The sequence below is a fragment of the Ammospiza caudacuta genome, chromosome 2 (assembly GCF_027887145.1).
Source record: "Ammospiza caudacuta isolate bAmmCau1 chromosome 2, bAmmCau1.pri, whole genome shotgun sequence".
NCBI lineage: Eukaryota > Metazoa > Chordata > Aves > Passeriformes > Passerellidae > Ammospiza > Ammospiza caudacuta.
In genome coordinates this window covers 25,632,614-25,639,698 of record NC_080594.1, presented here as the reverse complement: position 1 = coordinate 25,639,698, position 7,085 = coordinate 25,632,614, and positions in this window count along the sequence as shown.

The window sequence follows — 7,085 nt, the reverse complement described above, 5'->3', positions numbered from 1 at the left end:
CAGCTTGTTCATGTGAATTTAGTGGTGCCTTAGTTTAGGACCTACTCCAAAGGGCACAGTTTTCAGCAGAATCAGAAATGTGTATCACTTCAGGGTGTATCGTCAATACAAATTACCAACTGCCATTTTTGAAAGCGTGGATAGTGTAGCAGATGGAGGTACAATTTTGAATTTCCAGGATTTGTACTATGAGTGTACTAAAAAAGACAAGTTGCAGCCTCAAATCCTACATCTTCTATGCTTACTTATTCCTTCAGAAAACACCTTTTAATTACTTACTGCTTCCAGTGCATTGAATACAGACTTTTCCTTTGATACTGCAGGTTTTCCAAAATACCAAAGCAATGTGAGAGAAACATCATCTGCATGTTTTGCCAAACAGATTGACTTTGGCTGCCCACATAAATTTTCTGGATCTTTTGATCAAATATTTCACAATGTTTCATTTCTTGCAAATTTGGAATTCATGCCAAATATGGCATCCAGCAGTGAGATAAGACTGAATTCTTTCATGTGAACTACAGTGGAGTTTTAAAATTCTTATTTGTGATAAATATTCTGTATACACTGTTACAAACATTGCTCAAAAAATTTATTCCTCAAATAATTTGAACATACTGTTGTTGTTTTTGAACTCAACCAACTTAACATTAATTCTCAGAAAGATATTTGTTCCAATGCTGGTACAAGTACTACTGCTTCTTATTTCATAAACGGGTTCAAATAAATATTGCTAGTTTTTGTTATTATCCAAAATTGAAATAGTTGGTGAAAATTATATTTTTACTGGAAAATTATGTTTGGATATTGGAAAACAAAAAGCAGACAGGGCTTACCCACTGAAGGCAGTGGGACTTTTTCTGAAATTTCCATTTAGTATGTCTGACAGAAATGGGCTTCATGCTGTTTCAGTTCCAAAAACATTGTTGGGAAACATTATAGCTGATAGTTTTTATACTGGAATACTCAGTACAGCCAGATTACCTGTTACTTAAGACATCTTAAGTAAAAAACAAACAGGTGTAAAAGAGTGCTCCCAGGATTGGAGGGATCCTATGAGGAAGAATAACAAAGCTTAGCCAGCATGTTCAGGCAAAACAAAAAGATGGGTAAGATTGTATTATATAAATATATTAGAAAAAGTGCTTTTTAAGCTAAGGAAATGCTGACACAAGAACAAGTGGATATAAACTATTTTTTTAAAAGGTTTCTGATTCTAAAAGAAATGAGAGTCTATGAAGCTCTCCCCTAAGAGTAGCAAGAGCCAAAGCACCAAAAAAACCCAACCCCCAAACAAAAAAAAATCTAATTGATTATAAGCAGAGCCATCATATGAAAAAGATTATATGTCATGGTTGCCTACAAAAACAAGGGACGGAACTTAATGACCCAAGAGTCCCTTCCAATCTGCTGTTCTTAATTAGATGTATGAGTATCATGGGAGCTCTTCTAGCCTCCAGCAAGAAGATCCTTTTATTTGTGTAACTTCTTACTAATATCACTGCAAATCTGCAGATCCTCATTGACATGTAGGTGATATGAATTCTTGGATCAAATTCTAGGGAAGGGTTCATGATCCCAGAAGAAAATTCTGTATCTGGCTTCTGTTTTCCATCTTGATTTTGCATGCAGCTTCTGTTTCAATTCCTGAAACTCCCTTCTATTCATTGCTTCATTTTTTCTTCTGAAGATAACATTTCTTATTGAGGAATTAATTAAATAATCATTAAGAATACATTTATAATTAAAATTCATATTATTGCGAATAGTTTTACATGCAGAATACCTGTCGCCAAGACCTGAGTGTTCTTGTCACTGTGAAATCTGTCCAAGTGGAGAGTTCAGTGGTTTTCAGACACTTTAACCAACATTATAGTTTTCATTACTACAGGTCAGGTCTTGTGCCATAAAAACTGAAGCACATACTTCTTATAGGATCAGTGGGTAAATGTTAAGGTAGCCTAAGCTTCCAGTGTCAGTGGGGAAAAAATTGTAGTGGGAACCTCTGAAAATGAAGTTCTTGTTCTGGTAGTATCATAGACAATGACACAGTTGTCCTTTATGAAGCTCCATAGTACAATAGTTTTTGAGACTGAATCCTTATCTGACTACTTACAGTCACTTCAAAGTCTTCACTAAAGTATTTCCTTTACACAGGATATAATCTGGCTATTTCTGCCTGTGTTGCTTCACCTGTAAATCAAGGCAGTGTGTTGAGGTCTGCACATACTTGCAGGGGATATCTGGAGTCTCTGAGAGAAAGACCTGCTTGTAAATTGTTATGAAAAAGGTTTTTCCTAGAAAATACATATTGCGTTGCAAGTTCTAACTTGCTATGATGGTAGATAGGAATGGAAAGATTCTTATTAGTTTGGCTGGTAAACTCCAATGACTTCAGTTACTGCTTTCAATTGTTCAGGGGTTCTCTAATGTGCTGTTTTCACAAGGAAGTTCACCAATGGCAATAACCCCAGCAGTTCTTACTGTTCATGAGATTGCTGTGTGAAAGCCATGACCCATTTGCTCATGGCAGCAGCCATGCCAGGTCTGCCTGCCAGGCACCCACTGCCAAGAGAGAAGTATGGTACCAAGAGAGAAGTATGGTACCAGCATCTGAAAGGAATACAAGACAGCCTTCAAATGCTGAATAAAGAGGACTGAAATTTTCTTGGCTCTCCATTCCAAGTGGAAAGGATTTGATTCTGTCATTTTCCCTTGGCAGTGTTTTATCTTTGTCTTTGTACTGAGAAGAGTGTATTTCATCCTATTCTGGACACTGTAATCAATAATCCTAGAATTTTATTGCATTTAAAAAAATAATTTATTAGGTCAAAACCTCTGCCTTTGACAAGATTTGTGTCACTGTTAAAGCTTTTAAATTCAATCCTGACAATTAAACCAATGAAAAAAAAACATGCCATTATTTCACTTTGCACTGCAGAAGATAGCTGAATGTCTTCTATCTGGAAGTCTAAAACACAACCACTAATCTATGGCAAGCACAGACCAAGAACAAACTTGCAGGAAGAAAGCTGCAGCTCTCTTTAGACATAGGCCAAGAGGTTTCTTTGGCCATGGGCTTGCAAACTGTGCAAGCACTTTTTTTACTCAAAACCCTGTAGCATGTGAATGGAAAAGAAAGATACTTTATCCAAAGTAAGTCAGCCTGAAACCCCTGCTGCCTTTTCGCTGTAAAATGGAAGCTGAAGTGATTTTCATTATCATGTGCCACCCAAAATGCTGATTTTCTACTTGGTCTTTTCTCAGTATTTTCTGTATGCATGACAATTTGCAGTTTCTTGGAATGTTTCTCAGTACATTACAAGCAACAGCAAATGCAATTTACTTAAATTTAGGCAGTTACATGTTTTAGAAAGGCAAACTGTGTTCCTTTTCTAGTAAATAGATGAACTGAGTTCATAAATATCAGATCACCTTTGTTTATGCAGAGAACATGGGCAAAGGCAAGACTGTGCCTGTAAGAGTAGTCAGGAGAGCCTCCTTGCTTTATGATGTTCATGTTCCTATTTCCCATTTAAAACCACTATAATCTATACTGTTGTGTATCTTCAGGGACTATCAGCCAATTTAATTTGTTAATTTTTAAACAACATTGGGAAATGGAAAATACAGTATATGCATGGAATATTGTCATTTGGTCTGGAGGACATTTCAGTGTATGTTTTGGCCAGTTTGATTTTTTATAGATATATATTAGCTCTGTCTTGGTCCCATTGCCAGTGCAAATAATTTTGAATTTAACTGAAAAAAATTCTGCTTTGTTTCTTCACATTTAAGATAGCAATTCTTTTGTCTCTGTGGTAGTCCTAAATTCCAAGATCTGCTGACTTCTTCCCCCCCTTCCTTATGACTTGCAGGATATATGCATCCCAGTGAGGTTTTGGAGGAAGGCAAATCTGCCCATATAAGGAAACACGTGGAAAGCCATTCTGGAAGCATAGAAAGCATAACCATTTATCAAACAAATAAAATCTGTTGTTTTAGAAGGTGCTTTGAGTTTACTTCTTTTCACCTTAGAGTTTGCGTCTCACAGAGGTCACCAAGCTTTATTATTTGGTGAAACTGAGTGGTTTTGGGATCTTTTGATTTGGACAATTTAAAATATGAAGTCAAAATCATTAGCTGCACTTCCATCTCTTCAGCTGGCATCTAAGAACAGTCTTCAGTTGACATCTCAAAGGGATGAAATCCCTACTCTGATCTTTTTACTTTTTCTATGACATCTGGATTTGCATTGCATTGCTTGTAGGATATTCAACCTATTTAAAACACCACTTACTGAGGTCAGTAACTTTGATTACAAAGTCCCCAGTCAGGAAGAAATCAACTTTACCTCAGCATACTTCTGCTCTTACACAGGGACTCACCATGAGAGAGGTTAAAAGTGTCTGAATATCCATGTAGACTCATCTGGATTCTCATGATGTAGATAATCAGGGTATCCTCTTCCTGTATTTTTTCCTTTTTTTGTTAAAAGTATGTTCATTTAATCTGCAAGTTATTCAAGCAGCTTTCAAACATATTTATAGTTCCTGAAGGTCTTTGCTACTGTTTCTCTTGAGTTGGAGATGGATTTATTTGCCAATTAATATAAACTTTGATTTTATGAGCCATGTTATGAACAGTACAAAATAAAAGGTAGGGGATTTAAAATGTTTTTCTGTAATTTGTACAGGTAGCATAGTCTTTTGAGAATGTGGCAAAATCTTAATTCCAAATTAAAACAGTTTAAACTCGTGAAGATTGTTGCCTCTGTTTCACTGGTTTGGGAAAACAAACTCAAGAGACTCTACCACTACCTGCTCAACATGTTCAGTTCCAGACTTTCCAGGCTGCTGTTCAGAAACCCTATATAGTTCCATTTCCAGTTAAAGTTAGTATTAACAGTGATGAACACCTTATGCTTGTCATTCTTAAAATTTCAGAATTTTTTACATTCTGGCAATCCCTATACTTGAGTCTCAAAGCAAGCAATTTTACATTGCCTTGTATTCCAAAGCCTTCAGTACCTGCCCTTTGAGGATTCATTTCCTTCTCTTGGTACAAACACAAGGACTAAGATGTCTCAAAGTGGGACCCTCAAAATGAATGGACATATTCTGGGAAAAGACATTAAATGATTTACAACAGGATTTACTATAGTTATCATTAGAAGAGAGAAAATCAGGAAATTGTAATTCCTTATGCTCTAATTGTTGTCTTTGGTCACATGAAACCAAAAGGAATCTCTGAAAGCAAAGACTCTTATTTTCTGTTTGAGTGCAAGAGCAGGTGTCCAAGGCACGTTAAAAATATGTCATCTGATCTGCTTTCTCTGTATGATCCAAAACATGCCATCAGTGTTCTTCAGGTTAGATATGTCAGAATGCATAATGATGCTGACTGAAACTGGAATTCTGCACTTACCGTCAAATAAAAAGAAGCCAAAGTTCCCATATAAGACTAATTTATAAGCTGGTGATCTACTTTTCTTTGCAACCATTATACCATTCCTGCTGGGACACAAGGTAGAAAGTGAACAGTAGTACCAGAAGAAGTCAGATTACTTTCTTTATACTGTTTTAGGGTGTTGGGTGAGACAGATGGGTTTTGGTTTGTTTTGGGTTTTTTTGGTGGGGATGGGGTAGACTGTTAGATTTTTGGTTTTCTTGTTTGTTTTTGAGAGGCAAAAAGGCAAAAAAACCCCAGTAGATGGAGCACAGTGTTTGAAAGGTGCATGGATTTCAGACCAGGACTAGGTTATGTCCCTCCTATTCAGAGTACAAGCAGAGTGAGGCTGGGTCAGTCTGCACCCAATGGGGTAGACAAGTTCTGTGTGGTGTTTTCAAGTGGGTACCTGTTTGTGTTATGTAAGGATGAAAGTCTTGGCAAATAGTCTTGTATGTGTCTTCCCCTGTATAAATAACTTCAACAGCTTTGTTGAATAAATCAGGATTGATTTAATATATACAGTCCTTGAACACTTCTCAAGTTTTTTCCATAAATCTCTTGATTTCACAACCTGTTTATGGTGATCTCTTACGAGGCGAAGTGGCTGCAGTGAGAGCTTCACTCAGTGCCTGTAGATGTAACATATCTCTTCACTGTGAGAGAAGAGCAGTCAGATTTACCAGCACACTATTGCAGCTTCTGTAAATGAAGTATCCTTTATGCCCTCACTCTCTTACTAAGGATAAGTTTTCGTCTTTTCTTCAAACGAGGGAAAAACTGCAGGAATTTGATGGAATGGATCTGTATGAACGAAATCTGCATTTGGTACACTGGATGCATTACTGTGTATGATTTTGTGAATGCCTGCATATGAGAGTTGTTGGAACTGTCATTTAAACTCATTTTATAAAAGGAAAAGTGCAGACAGCTGTATTAACCTTGGCTAAAACATCTGTGCTGTAGTTTCTCTTAGGGCCTCGGATTTTCCTATACTTCCTCAGTTTGTGGCTATGGAGAGAAGGAAAACATTTTTTTGAATGCTCAAATGAATCTATTTGATAATGTTCAGCTTCAATAACCAAATCCCTTTTGAGAATGAAAGAAAATTAATTTTTTTATTTGTAAAGTAAAAGTTTACAGTCTTTTAGAACAGATGTACTGCTGAGGTGGGTGTGGGTAGAATGTTAAATCTGGTGGGAAAGTTGCCAGAAAGGGCTTTGTGCATTTGAATGTGCTCAGAAAAACATAGCTCTTAATTTTCTTTTTTTTTTTTTTTTTTTTTTTGTAGGGTGGGATGATAGCTAAAGAAGAATATTCTTAATATATTCTTTTCCTTTGAAGTTAATGCTGTCACTTTGGCATGATTCAGGTTTGTGAACAATGCAAAGCTGACCTGCCTTTGAGGGAAAACCAGAGGCTATTCTCTTTCTGGATTCACAAAGTCTTCAGAAGGAGCCTAATGCATGAAAAGAGCTCCAGAGAAACTCTCTCATGCCATTGTTGCACATTTTTGCACATGGGATTTAGAGTCTTAGAACCTGCTCTTTGTCATTTTTATGGTAAGGTAAGCTTCCATCAAAAGAATTAGGAAGCTGCTGTTGTACTATCCTGAGATGAGAGAAAAATGCTTTTTC